An 18,659-nucleotide genomic window follows, 5' to 3' on the forward strand; every position below is an offset into this window, starting at 1 on the left:
TCATACCAAGCACTTTCATACAACCTATCTAGCACATACAAAATAACATTAATCATCAAATACGTCTAGCATGCAATCCTACATGTACTAGTATCAACAAAGTTTCTATTATTAGTAAGTTAGGAACACCATGTTTGGTTACTAAATCTAATCTTTTTAACATGTTAGTGTACTTGAATTAACACATACTAACATCACAATCCATCATGCATGTCTAGAATTCACTACACAAAATTCTTCAACAATAAAGTTTCTATTTTTAGTAAGGTATGAACTACTATGAATCTAGGGTTGTTAATTCATGCAAAACCATTCATATCACATAGAAAATCATAACCAAGTATTAGACATATTTGGATAACTAGTCACCCATAAACTTGAAAACATAAAAATAATAAAAAAAACAACTAAAATTCTTACTTGAATGCATTAGAGGTAATGAGAATTGACCAAGAATGTGTCCAACTGCAAGATCCAAGCAACAAACAAGGTGGGCTGGTGGTGGTGGTGGTGGGTTGCGACGGATCGCAAGGGGAGAGGGGATCTCAGCCGTAAGTGGGATGGATTAGGGTTGGGTTTGTTTTTTTATATATAAGAATCTTATATATGGTATTCATGGGTTGGATAGTGGGCTTTAGGATTCCCATAGGCCCCTTTTAGTTAGAGTTTCAAGATTATAATAATCCCCGTTAAGTTTTTTTTTAAATTCTCACTTTATAAAATATGAATCCAAGTAATTACGCATAAAAGCACGTGATTTCACGAAAGTTCACATAATGCAAGTAAAGGCCAAATAACATATAAATTCACGTAATTTATATGGGGTAACTTTATAAAATAGTAACCAAGTTTCTCAATTGTTTCACTAAAGTCACTCAAACTATTTTTGTGACTTTAAAGTCATTTAACTTTTATTTACTGATCTAATCTTATGCAATTATCAGGTTAACAGGTAACATTTGATGACGTGTCGGGTAAACTTCTTTTTTCGTTCATAATTGCTTACGTGGATTATTTATATATGATGATGTGGCTTTTATATTTAACTAAAACACCATTGTGATAAGAAAAAGACATAAAACAGAAAGTAAATTAAACCCAAACTCTGTCTTCTCCATTGAGTTACGAATAACCTGCAACTAATTCATCTCCAAAAAATCAAGTTTCTTTTTAGCCCTTGGATCATAGGAACCCTACTAATATTTCCCTTATCACCCCGATTCCATATAAGGATTTCAAACTCATGTGCACAACAACTCTTCAACTCATCTTCTCCATTTTTTAATTTAATCTAATAAATAATGGGTTATGAACTGAAGTCAAGAAATAAAGCAATAACTTTACAAAAATATGCAACACTTTTTGTTTTCTTTTTACAGATTTCATTAATACTCAGATTGTTTATCTTCGAAAGAGTCTCACAAAACCCAAAATAAGCATCCCCTGCCATGACTTTATCTTTGAACGAGCCTCACAACCGTCGAGACGAATTCCTGAAATAGACTATGGATACACGTTTGTTTTAGATTTTGCCTAATCAATTGTCAATCAAGCTCATAATAAGGTAAGTTTAGATTGTTTCATGCTGATAAAAACATGGAATCAAATCGATTTTCAGGGATGCTTGTTTAGTCCTGGGTTTTCTCAACGGCGAGGTTTTGATCGGTTGTCTATGCTAACCTAGTTCATATTTTTTTTAATGAAACAACCACGTAATATCCACATAAGCAAATAAAAGAAACTTAAAAATAAAAGAAAAAAATGGTAACCTAACGACCTGGTAATTACACACTAACAGAACACTAAATTAAAGTTTGGTTACTTTATAAAGACAAAAAAAGTTTAGATGACTTAATTGAAACAATCAACAAACTTGGTTACATTTCTGTAGCATTTTCCCTTCCCAATTTATATTTATCTAATTGTTTGGGAATATTATTTCGATTGTTCACCAACGTTCGGGGACAAACTAGTATGTGATTCGGTAATTCTTCGAATTACGTTACGTGAGTGTTCGTGTAATAACTGACACACTTAATTGACCCTAATCAAGTGTTGTGTAGTGTGTTCGATGTGATTTCATATAAGGCAGGTAGACAGCATTTCAAGTGTAAACATAACAACAAGCATTCATTTAGTCACGTAATACATGCGGTAACGGTTAGCGTTTAAATTGTTGTGTAGTGTGTTCGATGTGATTTCATATAAGTAACGTATGTAACACCCAAAAGTGCAAAAAGCAAAAAGGGATCGAGTATACTCACAGCGATTGATGGATTGAAGGGAGCGCTTGAGAGTAGGGTTAGCCTGAATAGTTTGATATCATAACGATAAGCAACGCATAAAACGGAAAACAAGTGTCGGAGGGTCGGACAGCTGGTCGATCGGACGGCTGACCGTTCGGTTGACAGTATGTTCGGACAGCTGTCCGGTCGGTCGGTAGGCCGATCGGATGGCTGTTCGAGTGGATTGTTTCTTCCTTTGAGAAGGATGTGTTTGTGTATGATGGTTTGACTTTTGAAGTTTTCGTTGTAGCATTTGGAAACATTGAAGTATCTTTACCTTTCAGGTCGGTCGATCGGACGGTCGTTCGATCGGCCGGCAGCCCGATCGGTTAGTACTCCAAGGGAGAACATGTCCTCAGCAAAAGGTCACTCGATCGGACATCAGTTCGATCGGGTGGCAGTCCTAGTGCATTGAACATGTTGAAAATCGATTAGGTGTTGAAGTATAGTATCTCATGATCCGAAGAGTAATCCGATCGGACTGTAGTCCGATCGAACAGCTGTTCGTTCAATACTAGTCTTCAAAATAAATTGATAAAGTGTGGGGCCTTGTGTTAGCCGATCGGCTGGCCAGTCGATCGGCTGACTGTCCGTTCGGCTGGCTGTCAGTTCGGACAGCAGTCCGATCGGTCAGTCATCCTGACCTGATCAGCCTGTCCGTCTAACACTTGGTTGTTCCAATTGTTTGTCGTTATATCGAGGTGTTTTGACAACGAGTCGATCCATAGAACCCTCGTTCTTACTCGTTCCTTCTGATTAGACAGAAATCACCTAAATCCGGCCGGTGAACTGTTCGGAACGGAGTTTAACGTTTAACCCGAAATCGGTGAACCTCGTGGATAGAATCCGTGTCACGGCCCTCGACCCGGTTTGACCCGTTTCAGGAGCCGCGGGACAGAAATCCCGTGGTATTTAATTTAGGCGACAGCGGAAGTCTTTTAAAACAGGATCTTTAGTATTAAAACTGCTCGTTACATAATTTAGTGATAAAACCCAGTAATTTACAATAATGTGATTTCCATGGAAATCTTTATTTTTAAAACATGTTCCTTTATTTATTTACACTGAGCCACTTTTCTAAGCTGGTAGTGCTTTCTGGCACTTTTCTTTGCTCACAACAGATTACCTGAAACATGTTTGAAAAAGGTTTTGTCAGCGGGGAAATACTGAGTGAGTTCATTCAGTTTTTAGGAAATGACCCATAGTTATAAATTACAGCATAAGAGCGATTACAATGGTTCATATCTTATTTTTATCTGGCTTTCTGTCACAATGGTGACAAGTCACAATGGTGACGATGGTCATACCACTATTAGGTCAATGAACTCTAATAGTGACGTTTCTCCCTAGTAGGTCAATGAACCTAATTGGGAGAAATAGTAATGTGCACAATACCCCACTAACCAATAAATCAAGATATCCACGACTTAGTCCCTGTAATTATAATACTTTGAAAATAATTTGGAGTATTGTAAAACAGTTGATAAAAAGAGAATGACTCACATTGCCGATTTAACGAGCAGTGTATAAGCCTACTGATTAGCCTTGATTATTTCTAATTTAACAATAATGCACATAAAACAGGGTTAGTGATCAATACAGCAGTTACGATAACTCACGAGATCAAATTCTCACAATGAATGACAAAGTGCAATACTTCAACTCATTTATCGAATTAACGACAAACGACAAAGTATAATACTTCAACTCATTTATCGAATTATCGACAAACGACAAAGTATGACCCAATGTGGGCGGCACTTAGACATTCTTTGGATATATTGATCCCGGAAAATGAATCGTAATAGCGATCGAGTTATTACCCTGTTATCGCGGCAGAATTTCGAGATTATGTGGGTTTTTGTAGTATTTCGACGATATTTGGGTGTACAAATTGAATTTTACCGTCGAACCAACGCAGGAAATCAAGTGCCAAACTCCTCTATTTATACTGGAAAAACGGCGCGCTCGCGTGTCACGACAGGGAAACCTGGTCCTGGCGCGTGGCGCGAGAGGTCACTTTTAATATGGTGTTGCCACGCGTCTCAGTAGCTTGGGTGAGTCGACGGTTTATTAAAATTCAATTTCTATCGAAAACAGTTTGGATAATACTAACTAGGAAATACCCCCCTGAGTTTTAGGGGCCCTGATCCTGATTCCGATTGTTCTGAAAATTTTAGGGGTCATGCAGTATCACTTGGGGGTCTTAATTAGGGTTTCCTATTGGACAAAATATAATAAGAAATAATAGTTTTGGTGAGAGTTGTTACAATCCGGATCTTGGGTCATGCAACCACCGGAATGATTAGCAAGTCGGCACAAGCTCCGTTTCTATCTGTTTTGAAGGCATTGAGTGTAAAAGAGTTGAAAGAAAGTTGGAAAACCATCTTTCAATCCCTTTCACCATGTAAACGTTTAGATCCATGAAAGATACTTGTTTGTTTATGTGGAAATCGGCTAGATCCAAGTTATTCTTAGTGGATTGAGGCCAAAACATGAAGTTTTTCAAGAACACCATGATGACATCATCCTAGAACACTTGAATCTTGATGATTTCACGGTTAAAAGTTAGGATTTGAAAGATAGAAAGGCGTAAGAGTGCGTGTAGATCAAGAAAGTACAAGATTTAGGACGAAATCTTACCGGAATCGGGAGGAATCTGAGAAAAAGAGGGGAGCACGAGCTGGTCGGACAGAGGTTTCCAAAAGTAGAAGGTTTGAGAGTGACAAGGGGTATTTATAGGATGCCAAATGAGGAAAGTGCTGGCCGATCGGCCAGGCAACTCGATCGGACAGCCTGTCCATTCGGACAGCAGTCCGATCGACTGGCTGTTCGATCGGCTGGTAGCCTGATCGATCAGCTGCACGATTCGAGTGTTCGATGCAACGATTCTTGATATTTCGATTTCGATTGAGGACGATGCGAGTACGAAAGAGTTTCCTATTCAAATTACTTTTAATCCTAACCACTATATCTAACATACAATCATCTATATCTCGCGCTATCTCTTTTCCACCAATTATCATGATTCGATTTCGATTGAGTTCGATTGAGTTTCGATTGCAATTCGATTGATCACCACATATAACATAAATAAACATGCACAAGTAACACATAAGGCACACACACGTATAATAATAATACCAAGGTTGCACAATTCGAGTTTTGAGTTCGATGATGATTAGATTAGTTCGATTACTGATTAATTGACTTTATCGCATTGTTACTTCCTATCATTCACAGTCGTAAAGCGGTTCGCATATATAAACATTCGATCACTTCGATTGTAATTAAACACTCCACATAATACAACTAACGTAAAAACATAAAAATAGACTAGCTACAGTCAAAGTAGTCAAAACAGGGATTGAGCAAGGAGAGGTGGATCGCAATTAGCGATCTCTTCTTCCTTTGACTTCAATCTTGACTTTGACTTTCGGAAACACGGGGTGTTACAGCCTCCTCTTGTTTAGGGAATTTCGTCCCGAAATTAGGCTGAAAGTTGCACGACACCATGAATCACCTTTTGAAACTTTCTCTCTCTAGACTTTTACTTAAACAACTGCGGGTACTTCGCCTTCATGTCGCTTTCGAGTTCCCAAGTGAACTCTGCGCCTTGTTTGCCTTCCCATCGGACTTTCACGATAGGAATGCGCGAGCGTCTGAGTTGCTTGGTTTGGCGATCCATGATTTCGACAGGCTTCTCCACGAAGTGTAGCGTTTCGTTTATTTGAAGGTCGTCGAGAGGTACAATTAGATCATGCTCAGCCAGGCACTTTCGGAGGTTTGACACATGGAAAGTCGGGTGGACGTTACTAAGTTCCTCCGGTAGTTCGAGTCTGTAGGCGACTTTTCTGATCCTTTCCAGAATCTTAAAAGGTCCAACATATCGAGGCGCTAGTTTCCCTTTCTTGCCGAATCTGACCACACCATTCCAAGGTGACACCTTTAGGAGTACGTAGTCGCCAACGTCAAATTCCAGGGGCTTGCGTCTTCTATCGGCGTAACTTTTCTGTCTACTTCGAGCTTTCAACAAGTTGTCTCGAATTTGGAGGACTTTGTCAGTCGTTTCTTGCAATAGCTCAGGATCGGTTAATTGCGAGTAACCGATCTCGTGCCACACAATAGGCGATCGACATCTTTTTCCATATAGGGCCTCGAATGGTGCCATCTGGATGCTGGTATGATAACTGTTATTGTACGAGAATTCGACTAGCGGCAGGTATTTATTCCAATTGCCACCGAAGTCTATGACACACACACGGAGCATGTCTTTAAGGGTACAGATCGTTCTTTCAGTCTGTCCATCGGTTTGAGGATGGAATGCGGTACTTAAGTTAAGCGACGTACTGAGAGCTGCTTGAAACGTTTCCCACAGTCACGAGGTAAACCGAGCATCACGATCAGAAATGATGTCACGAGGCGTACCATGATTACAGATGATCTCGTCGGTGTAGATTCGGGCCAATCGTTCTACCTTGTAGTCTTCCCGTATTGGCAAAAAGTGGGCTGATTTGGTCAAACGATCAACGACAACCCAAATGTTGTCGTGACCTGATGACGTGGGCGGAAGCTTTGTTATGAAATCCATAGCTATACTCTCCCACTTCCATATAGGAATTGGGGGTTGTTCGAGTAAGCCAGAGGGTCTTTGATGTTCAGCCTTGACCCTTGCACAAGTCAGGCATCTTCCGACATAGAGAGCGATATCCCTTTTCATGCCCGGCCACCAGTACTTGTAGCGAAGATCTTGGTACATTTTATCGACACTGGGATGAATAGAAACCGAGATTTGTGGGCTTCGTCCATTAAAATCTTTCGCAATTCGGTCCGCTTAGGGATCCAAATTCGGTCCAGAAAATAGAAGATCCCATTCAATTTGCTGACAAGCTGAGCTCCATCGTGATAGATTCTCTCCTTCTTCAAGGTGCGTTCATTAAAACAATCATGTTGGGCTTCGCGGATGAGGGTTTCGAGATAGCGTTGGGCTTGGGTATTACGAATGCTGAGCAAATAACTCCGTTTGCTGAGCGCGTCGGAAACGACATTTGCTTTGCCTGGGTGATAACGAATCTTACAGTCGTAATCGTTGAGGAGTTCTACCCGTCGGCGTTGACGCATATTAAGTTCATTCTGATCAAAGATATGTTGCAGACTCCTATGATCGGTGAAGATCGTACACTTGGTACCATACAGATAGTGTCGCCAAATCTTTAATGCAAAAACAACCGCGCCTAGCTCGAGATCATGGGTTGTATAGTTCTTCTCATGGATTTTGAGCTGTCGAGAAGCGTAAGCTATAACCTTGTCCCGTTACATGAGAACACAACCAAAACCAGGGTTGGAAGCATCACAATAGATAATGAAATCGTCGTTCCCATCAGGCAGTGTGAGAACAGGAGCATTGCAAAGCTTATGCTTGAGGGTTTGGAAAGCAGACTCTTGTTCAGTTCCCCAAATAAAAGACCTGTCTTTATGAGTAAGAGCGGTAAGCGGCACAGCGATCTTTGAGAATACTTCGATAAATCGTCGATAATAGCCCGCTAATCCGAGAAAAGAACGGACTTCTGACGGGTTCTTTGGCGTAATCCAGCTCCTAACTGCTTCAATCTTCGCAGGATCGACATGGATACCTTGACTATTCACGATGTGACCCAGAAACCGAACCTCTTCTAACCAGAATTCGCACTTGGAGAACTTGGCATAGAGTTGGTTCCCTTGGAGTAACTCGAGAACCAAACATAGATGTTGCGCCTGTTCGGCCTTCGACTTGGAATAGATCAAGACATCATCGATGAACACGAAGACGAAACGGTCTAGATAGGGCTTACACACGCGATTCATCAGGTCCATGAAAACCGCGGGTGCGTTGGTTAAACCAAAAGGCATAACAACGAACTCATAGTGGCCGTAACGAGTGCGAAAAGCGATTTTGGGTATATCTTCTTCCTGGATGCGTAGCTGGTGATAGCCTGAGCATAGATCGATCTTCGAGAAACACGTAGCACCTTGCAGTTGATCAAACAAATCGTCGATGCGAGGTAGGGGATAACGGTTCTTGATGGTTAACTTATTCAATTCCTGGTAGTCGATGCACATCCTGAACGACCCATCCTTCTTTTTAACGAAGAGGACTGGCGCGCCCCAAGGAGAGGTGCTCGGGCGAATAAAACCTTTTTCAAGTAATTCCTGGAGTTGGTTCGAGAGTTCCCGCATTTCGGATGGCGCGAGTCGATAAGGGGCCTTGGCTACGGGGTTAGCTCCAGGAATGAGGTCGATACGGAAGTCGATATCACGACTTGGCGGTAGTCCAGGAAGATCATCTAGGAACACCTGAGGAAATTCACGGACCACGGGAACGTCTTTAACTTCTGTCTTCCTTTTCTTTTCCTTCTCCGCTACTACAATGTTGGCCAAGAAAGCTCTGTATTCCTTGCGGAGGTACTTGCTAGCTTGGACACACGACATGAGCTTAAGACCATTCGAAGAAGTTTCGCCATAGACACATAGTAAATCACCATTTGCAAGGGAGAATCGAATCATCTTGTCGAAGCACACAACTTCAGCATGGTTTTTGCGAAGAAAGTCCATGCCTACTATGACGTCAAAACTTCCGAGCTGCATCGGAATGAGGTCGATTGGGAAGATGTGATTGTTGAGCTCGAGAGTACAATCACGAAGAACAGAATTAACGGCGACAGTTCTTCCAATAGCAACTTCAACTTCGAATGACGAGGGGAGATAAGAGCGTTTACGTCTAAGGAGCTTCTTGAATTCAAACGACACAAAGCAGTTATCGGCTCCAGTATCAAACAAACACGATGCATAAATACCATTCACAAGGAACGTACCATTAACCACGTTGTCAGCCTGGGCTTGACGAGCATTGATGTTGAAGGTTCTGGCGCGTGCTGCTTGTTGCTGTTGCTGCTGCTGCTGGGGCTCTTGCTTCACAACCCTGTTCGGGCAAATGTTTGCAAAGTGGTTAGGATCACCACATGAAAAGCAGACTCGAGCATTGATCGCGGGTGCCTGAGCTGCTTGTTGGCCTTGCGGGGCTGGTAGTAGAGCTTGATGAGCAGTGGCAGGAGCTGCGGTGTTACGGGGACCATAGCGACAGTTGGCAGTGAAATGATCGTATAAATTGCAATGAGCGCAGAAACGACATGCGAGACCCACCGGATGATGATATGAGCATGTCGGGCAAAGCGGGTGGGGACCTGTGTAAGCACTCTTTGCTGGCGGCGCTTGAGTAACTGGTGCTGGTTGATGATGAGACTGCTGCTGAGCCGGTACGGCTTGCAGAGGAGTAGCAGTGGTAGTGACAACACAGTTCTTGTTGCTGGAGCTGTTGTTGTTGTTGTTGTTGTGCTTCTTCTTGCGGCGTGATGACTTGGATGGTTGAGCAGTGGCGGTTTCGACGGTCGGTGCAGTGGTGGCTTGGTGCAGAGGCTTGGAGGGCTTATCCCAGAAACCAGCTTTTACTCCTTGTCGTTGATCTCGGTGGCAGGCAAGTAAGTCTCTTCAATTGATGTGTCTTCGCGCCGTGAACAAAATCGGCAACACAATTAGGTAGAGCTCGAATGTACTTCTTGATGGCCATGTCTGACGTCTTGACTTGATCGGGACAGATGATGCTGAGCTGTTTAAAGTGAGCAGTCAAGGCTGCGTTATCTCCATCCTTCTGCTTAATGTTCCAAAACTCGTCTTCCAGCTTTAGGCGTTCATGGGGAGGGCAGAATTCGTCCATCATAATGGCTTTCAGCTCTTTCCAAGTCAGCTCATAAGCTGCATCATTTCCGCGTTTGTTTCGCTCGGCCGTCCACCAGTCTAGAGCTCGGGACTGGAAGACGCCGGTTGCGTTTAGGGTATGGAGATTTTCTGGACAGCCGCTTTGGCGCAGAGTGACTTCGATGGAATCAAACCATTGAAACATAGCTGTTGGGCCATCTTCTCCGGTGAATTCCTTTGGTCTGCATGCCTTGAACTGTTTGAAGCTGAAAACAGTTTTGGCAGCATCTTTGGGAGCTTCAGTTCTCGACTCTTCAGATGATTTGCTGACGTTTTCATAGACATTGCTCACAGCTTTTGCTACTTGTTTGGCGATGATAGCAGCAAGACGTCTGTCTCTCTTTTCTTGGCGAGTAAGTGGGGTTCGGTGTCCGGATGACGACATGGTCTGCAACAGACATCGTCGTAGGTCTCAGACACATCAAAATCGAATCTCACCTCACACGTCTACTACTTACTAAAGCTTAGGAACACGTTGAAGAACGTATCACATAAACACATAGGCACATAACCACAGATTCACGTTGTCACAAAAGCACATAGGCACGTAAAGCACAGAAACACAGAAGCACATACGCATTCAATCACAGAGGCAGATAATATCACGTAGTCCTCCTATCAGCACACAGTAGCACATACAATATCCTGACTGCCTCAAAGTTTGCGAGTATTCGAATATAGCGATTGCGTATTAGCATATCGAGTAATATAGTGTAGCGTACAGCATAATGTCGTTCAGATTGTAGCGACCTGTTAGCGTTTGGAGATAGAAGACCAATGTGGGTTGTGTGTGTTGATCGAAGTGAGAGCAAAAATCGAATAAGTCTCAAAATTTCAAGCACACAAATAGTTAAATACATGTAAACACATAAAATCAACGTGTCATCAGAGTCAGCAGTTGCGGGCTCAGAATCGAAACACATAAAATCGAGAAATAGATTGTCTGCGGCTATTAGACATTGACTACCCAAAGTGATTCGGCTATTCTCAAAAACTTGTCATCACATTCCGACTTTCGGAATCGGCCTCTGCCTCGATTCTTGGGCATTCGGCGCGCATCCCTTGAATCATACTCGTGAGTTCAGGTCGTTGGAGCCCGTCGAGACTTTGGTGAGAGTTTTGGTAAAATCTATGGACAAGTCGTCAAGGTTAGGGTTTCACCCCTGGCTTGACAACTTCCCTTTGATTTTAGTAAAATAGAGGAGATTATTCATCAAAATATGGATTTCACTCCTGATTTGGTATAATTCTCCCGTTGAACAAGCGTTTGTTATTGAAAAGAATGAAGAAATCATTGATAAGTTGATAAAAATAGCATTGATCGGGCCATTTAGTCAAGAGTTTGCGGTTTTCACACCTAATCTTGGCTAAATCGCGTTCTCATTTTTGAAAGTTCGAGTGCAGTGATGGTGTAGTGTAGGCGAGAAATGGCAGGATATATAGCACTTAAGCTTGGTCTGTTGGTTCCTAACTATAGTCTAGGTCTCTAAGAAATCGACCCGGACTAGGTCGAGTCTTGCCTAATTCCCTATAGTTATGGCTCTAATACCAATCTGTCACACCCCAACCGATGGCGGAATCATCGGGGCATGGCACTGAGTGAAACAGATTGTCCAGAAGTTTCCATAACAATTATCATTACTATTCAATTTATATAATACGTCCCATACCGTACCTGTTTTGGTCAAAATTACCGAAGCAATTAAGTGATCAAATTAGTTAAGTGAGGTAGTGTGCTGAAAAGTGTGTTGAAAATATGCTGTTTATGTTGTTTGGAAAAACAATGTTCAGGATATGGCTCAGGATATTGAGTTATATCTATGATCAAACGATGAGCAAAAAGTAAAGGGGTTGACACGAGATGTACGAGGAAAGCCCTTGATCAATCTAGATCGCCGGTATAAAACCTCGGGAGCTGACAATCGCAGCTGCCTAGTTCTTCTTATTACTTCAAATTTCAGGATACAGTGCAGGATATTACCCAGATCGCTAAGTGTTACAATGATTTGTGTGAGAATACAAGTTGCGAGAGAACAAGTGTGTAAGTGTAGTGAGTGTAGCTGTGATGTCTTATTCGATCCGGTATACCCACCTATTTATAGTAATCAAATACAAACTGAAATTCCTACAAATATGGGATGCTTCCGAATATTCCATTGTTAACGTTGTAGTCCGGGTAATGCGGCTTCAACGTCTTCATTTGAACGACTTGGACCGAGTCTCTTGGAGAAAGAGTCTTTGTGAACGTTGGGCACCTGCACGCGTACTCCTGCACTCAACACGTTAGTAATCCTGAGGATACTATTCAGGATATTATAGACATCCTGAATGAGCATCTCGGATATAAGCAGATATCATTTATTCAAGATATAACCCAAGATATTTCCCAGGATATGAGGAGCTCAGAATTTTACCCATAACAATTGTCCCCAAAAATGTTGCCGTTAAGGATCCTGAGTCCTAACGGTTACATTTTTTCACCATAACCGAGGCAATTAAGAGATAGGACTTGATGTGACCGCTTGTAACCGTTCAGCCTATTTCTACTCATTACTCCCCTATATCTTCTCTCGTTCACCCCATTTAATCTTTATCAAGAAGAAAAAGGTAAAACCCTTCTCTCTCTCTCCTTACTTCTTTCCTCTATACTATTCCGGTAAAGATATGGCGAGACAGACAAGGTCAAGCTCCGGTGACTCCGCTCCTTCGTTTATTCACCAAAATATTCTCCAGGATCCGGAGAAGGAAATATGCACCTTTGACAGCGCACATCTGTCGGCCCTTAAAACCTCCAGCATCTTCCCGAAAGGGACGGTGTTCCGGCCATTTGATCGGGATATCCGATCAGACATGGTTTCCGACGAATGGATATGCTTCAATGCTTTTCCTTTTACCTTGGGGTTACAGTTTCCATTTCCCGATTTCATCACCGAGTTTTTCGATACCACAAAAATCTGTTTCAGTCAAACAATGCCAATGCTATGGCGAGTCCTGCTCGTTCTTGATCAAATCAAGAACAACCATATTCCTGACCTTTCCGTTCATGACCTCCCCTTAGCATATCGGCTTAGATGCCATGGTTCCTGCCGTTTTTTGTTCTACTCTACCTCCAGCGACCCACTAGTACTTCGTGCCACCAGGAATGAGGAGGAATGGAAGTCCAAGTTTTTCTTTGTAAAAAGAGACTCAATCCCCGGTGGAACGGAATATCCAGTGCAGTGGTTGAGAAAGGGTAGGATTTAGGGCTTTTGGATGATCCTGTTTTGTATCTTGTTTCATATCCTAAACTGATCAACTTTCTTTTTACTGTTTTGTTTGCAGCCGATTTTAGGAAGCTAGCACCTCCTCTTGCAGATTCACAGAAAAGGATTGACGCTATCAGACTCCTTCCTGAAGCTGAAAGAAGTTTTAACCCGTCTCCACCAACTCCAAGCCCTCTTTCCAGTGTTAACATGTCTGGTAAGGATCCTGCTCAATATCTTGCATACATGTTCTTATTTGAAATATCTTAGGAAAGAATTTTTACTCCCTGTTGTGCACGCTCCAGCAAAGTTCCGATCCTCCTTGACCTCGACGAGCTTGACAGCTATCCTACTCCTGTCATGGTCAAGAAAGAGACACCTGCTGCTACCAGTTCCAAGCCACTGCCGGCCCCCAAGGCTAACCCTAGGACCCGTGCTTCCACAGCAAAGAAGAGGAAGGGCTCTGAAATCAGTGCCCCAGGCTCCGAGGGGTTCTCCTATGATGAACTCAGCTTCTCCAACTCCTTAGAGCCCATGACATCCTTCCTCAACAAGGTAGTATCCTGCTACATATCCTGCATATATATCCTGAAAGGATATCCTGATTAATATATTCTGACCCATACCTGAATTTGATGTGCAGGGCCTTCAGCATCTGCTCCACCTGTACAACGATGCCTGCGGTACTGTTGCACTCCACGAAGCCAGGATCAAACAGCTCGAAAGCACAGTTGCTGACCAAGGCGCCATCGCTGAAGCAAAGTCCCGGCATTACGAGAGCTTAATGAAGAAAGTTACCCAAGAGGCTGAGCTCAAACTTGCCACCGCAGAAATGGATCACGAGCAGGCCATGGTTTCTTTCCGGGAAGGGATTAAGGTCTCCGCCATCGTCTCCTTGCTACAAGCCCGCATTAGGATGGCCTATGAGGCCAAGGAGACAGGCCTCGTGTGCCCAGCTTGGCCGGTGGACTCTTGGGTGGCCAAACTGAAGGAGCTTGGAGGGAAAGCTGTGCCACTCCCTGCAGAAGCCGGTGAGTCTTCCAAATCAGCCGAGGTGGTGGATCAGGTTGGAGACAAGAAGGATGCTGGAGCGGATGCTGGGCAGGATGCTGGTAAACCAGAGAAGGTGGGAGAGGATGCCGCTGTGTGAGGGCATCTGAGTGGGAGATGATGGATATTGACGCTTAGGCCGGAGCCCACTTTTTTAGAGTTGATGGTTGTGGTCCCTTGAACAATTTACTTTTCTTGTCTTTGAAACAATTTACTTTCCTGCATTTAGACAATATGATGACCAAAGGTGGAGGGATCCTGAGTTTCAGGACGAAGCCCTTGGTTATCAGTTAGTATAGTTTATTTTGAATACTTTTAACAAGTGGAGGTGGAGGTATCTTGGGTTCCAAGACTAAGCCTTCATTTGTTAAGTAAATATGTTGAAAAACTAATCATGCTTTTGGTGGATGGGTCTCGGTTTGAGACGAAGCCAAAAGCATAATCTTTTGCTAAGTTAATAATATAACCCTTTTTTGGCTTTACTCCTTTCATTACATGAATCTTATTTATGAAAATTGTTTTGTTTGAGAATTCTTGGAAATATTATGGGTACATCATCTAGGAATATCCTGACAAGTATCTTAAGAGATATCCTGGTCAGGATATCATTATATAACTTAGGAAGTTTAAATCTTCTGAGAAAAGGAAAGATCATACCATAGATTCCCAAAGAGTCAATTCCAATTTTTCACTATAGGAATGTCCCCAGTTCATACTTATAAACTTGGATCCGACCTTGGAATAGTATAATGTCCCCTGTTATGACACAAAAATGTAAATGTATTCATGGTTTGGCTTGAACAAATTCCAAACACCTCGAGGCAAACACCTTGTTATCCTGAAATGAATCCTCAACATACTGGGGCAAACCCTTAATATTCCGGGGATAAACCCTGAGTTTCATGCGCTACAGGCGAGAGTGTATAAACTCCAAATCTTAGAAAGGTGAAAACCTTTAAACCTTAGAGAGTATGAAAATACCCTTTCGTGAGAGAGGGTGATCAATCCTCATATACCTTCAGGATCCAGGATATAGCCAACAGTAACGAAATTGTCAGCCACTTTTACATGAACTGGTCCCGCTACCTTGAACTATACCTAGATAACTTGCGCTCCAGGCGAGGTGTTTAAACCCAATTCGAAAGAAAGGTGAATTACCTTTAAACCTTTGAAGGGATTGAGATCCCTTAAACTTGAGAGAGGGGGCCAATCCTCTAGTCTTCCGATTTGTCCCAAGTGCAAATCCTGGAGCTATATCCTGGAGCATATGCTGCAAAACAACTACAAACTAAGGTGGGTGTTAGCCTGGCTAACACCCCTCCGATGCTTAAGTCAGTATTGGGTTCAAGATAATGCGTAAATATATTTAAAAGAGATAGAGTACATACCATTAGGATAGAAATTAAATTCTACTCTTACTTGAAATAGAGCTTTAAGTGTATTGCATTCCAGGATCTTGGTAGCATATCCCCTTTCATATCCTTGAGTCTATATGCTCCTTTCCCTGCTTCTGATTCAACCTCGTATGGTCCTTCCCACTTTGGAGCTAGCTTGCCATCGGCAGGATTAGTAGTATTCTGAAAAGCCTTTCTTAACACCCAATCACCAACTCGAAATCTTCTAGTCCTTATATTCTTGTTATATGCCCTGGATATTCTTTGTTGATACGCTGCCATCCTTAACCTTGCTGCATCCCTTTTTTCATGTATAGTATCCGAATCTTGACATAAATCCTCAGGATTTCGTTCAGGATCCTGTAAGATAGATCTCGCAGTAGGTATCGTCATTTCCGTTGGAATCATTGCTTCTGCTCCAAACACCAAGGAAAATGGGGTCTGGCCTGTGGCATTCTTTACCGTCGTTCTATCAGCCCACAAAACAAAGGGTAATTCTTCTGCCCATCTTCCCTTCTTGGCCCCTAATCTTTTCTTCAAGTTGTTGACGATTATATTGTTTGAGGATTCTGCTTGTCCATTCGCCTGAGGATGTACCGGGGTAGATGTTACCATTTTGATTCCCCAACTCTTGCAAAAATCAGTGGTCCTCTTGCTTATAAACTGGGACCCATTATCACAGACGATTTCAGCTGGTACCCCAAACCTGGTTAGGACATTCCTCTTTATGAAGGATACTACTTCTTGGTCTCTAACTTGGACAAATGCTTCAGCTTCAACCCACTTAGAGAAATAATCCGTCATTGCTAGCATAAAGGCTTTTCCTCCCGGAGCTTTTGGTAACTTTCTTACTATATCCATCCCCCATTTCATGAACGGCCAAGGGGATGCTATAGGATATAGTGGTTCAGCTGGTTGATGTAGTATGTTACTATGCCTTTGACATGCATCACATCTTCGAGCATATTCTGCAGCATCCTTCCTCATTGTTGGCCAATAATATCATGTCCTTAATACTTTGGAGAACAATGACCTGCCCCTAGTATGGTTACCACAATCCCCTTCATGTATATCCTGAAGTACTTCTTTGGCTTCAGGATCCTCCAAGCACCTCAAATATGGTCCTGCAAGAGATTTCTTGTACAAAACATTATTTATAATAGTGAATCGGGATACCTTCATCCTAAATGCCTTAGGATTTTCATCTTCGGGGATATGTCCTTCTTTGAGATATCTGATGATTGAAGTCGTCCAGGATGTAGAATTCTTCTCAGGATACTCCACTCCAGGATCCTGAATACCTGCTACTTCTTTATCCCGAGGATCCGTTGCAGGATACAAGATATGTAATATTGGTATTTGGGTCCCATCTAGTATCCTGATTGATGATCCCAGGTTTGCCAAGGCATCTGCCTCAGCATTATCCTCCCTTGGTACCTGTTCAAGTGTAAAAACATCGAAATATCCTGCTAATTTTTTAAGAATACCATGGTATTCAACTAACTTTTCACCCTTGACTGCATAGCATCCGTTAAAATGATTAGTAATTAACAAAGAATCAACATATACTTGCAAATTCTTAATACTCATTTTCTTAGCCAATTCTAATCCTGCAATCAAAGCCTCATATTCTACTTCGTTGTTGGTAGCAGGGAATTCACACCTAATAGCCTGGGGTAATATGTCCCCCTGTGGCGATTTTAGTAGTATACCTAAACCTACTCCTCTTACATTAGACGCACTATCAGTATATAATGTCCAGGATCCTGAGGATTCTCCTAACTGCTGGACTTCTAGGTCTACCTCATCCTGAATATCACTACTGAAATCAGCCACAAAGTCAGCCAAGGCCTGGGATTTTATGGCATTTCTAGGTTCATATACTAAGTCATAAGCACTCAACTTTACCGACCACTTAGCCATCCTACCGGACATCTCTGGTTTCCTAAGCACATTTTTAACAGGATAATTAGTTTTAACATGAATCCTATGTGTCTCAAAGTAATGTCTAAGCTTTGTTGATGCCATAACTAGAGCCAATATTAACTTTTCTAGGTGAGAATATCTAGTTTCAGCATTTAATAAACTTTTGCTAACATAATAAACAGGATACTACTGACCTTCGTGATCCTTTACGAGGACTGCACTTACTGCATTCCCCGATACTGCAAGATACAGGGATAATGGTTCACCATCCTCAGGTTTCATCAATAGAGGCGCGGTTGAGAGATACTGCTTCAAGTTCTGAAGGGCTGCTTCATGCTTCTCAACCCCATTCAAATTTTTTATTCTTTTTCAGGATATCGTAGAACTCTTTACATTTTTCTGAGGATCTTGAAATAAATCGGTTTAGTGCCGCCACTCTTCCTGTTAACCGCTGAACGTCTTTCATATTTGAAGGTGATTTAATATCCAAGATGGCTTTAATCTGCTTCGGACTCGCCTCTATTCCTCTTTTGGTCACCATATACCCTAGGAATTTTCCTGCCCCTACTCCGAAATGGCACTTGGCAGGATTTAGCTTCATATTATACTGGTCCAAGATATCAAATGCTCTGTTAATATCCTGGAGGTGATCCTGAGCTCTCTTTGATTTTACCACCATATCATCAATGTATACCTCCATGGTGTCCCCCAGCTTGTCTTTAAACATCATATTTACCAATCCCTGGTATGTTGCACCTGCATTTTTTAAACCAAAGGGCATAGCAGTATAACAATAGATACCTGTTGGTGTCATGAAGGCAGTATCCTCCTGGTCAGAAGGTTCCATTTGAATCTGCTGAAATCCCGAGGATGCGTCCATGAAAGTCAACAATTCATGCCCGGCAGTAGCATCCACCATTGAGTCGATATGTGGAAGAGGGAACGGGTCTTTTGGACAAGCTTTGTTCAGG

Source organism: Helianthus annuus, chromosome 8 (genome assembly GCF_002127325.2).
Source record: "Helianthus annuus cultivar XRQ/B chromosome 8, HanXRQr2.0-SUNRISE, whole genome shotgun sequence".
Classification (NCBI taxonomy): Eukaryota; Viridiplantae; Streptophyta; class Magnoliopsida; order Asterales; family Asteraceae; genus Helianthus; species Helianthus annuus.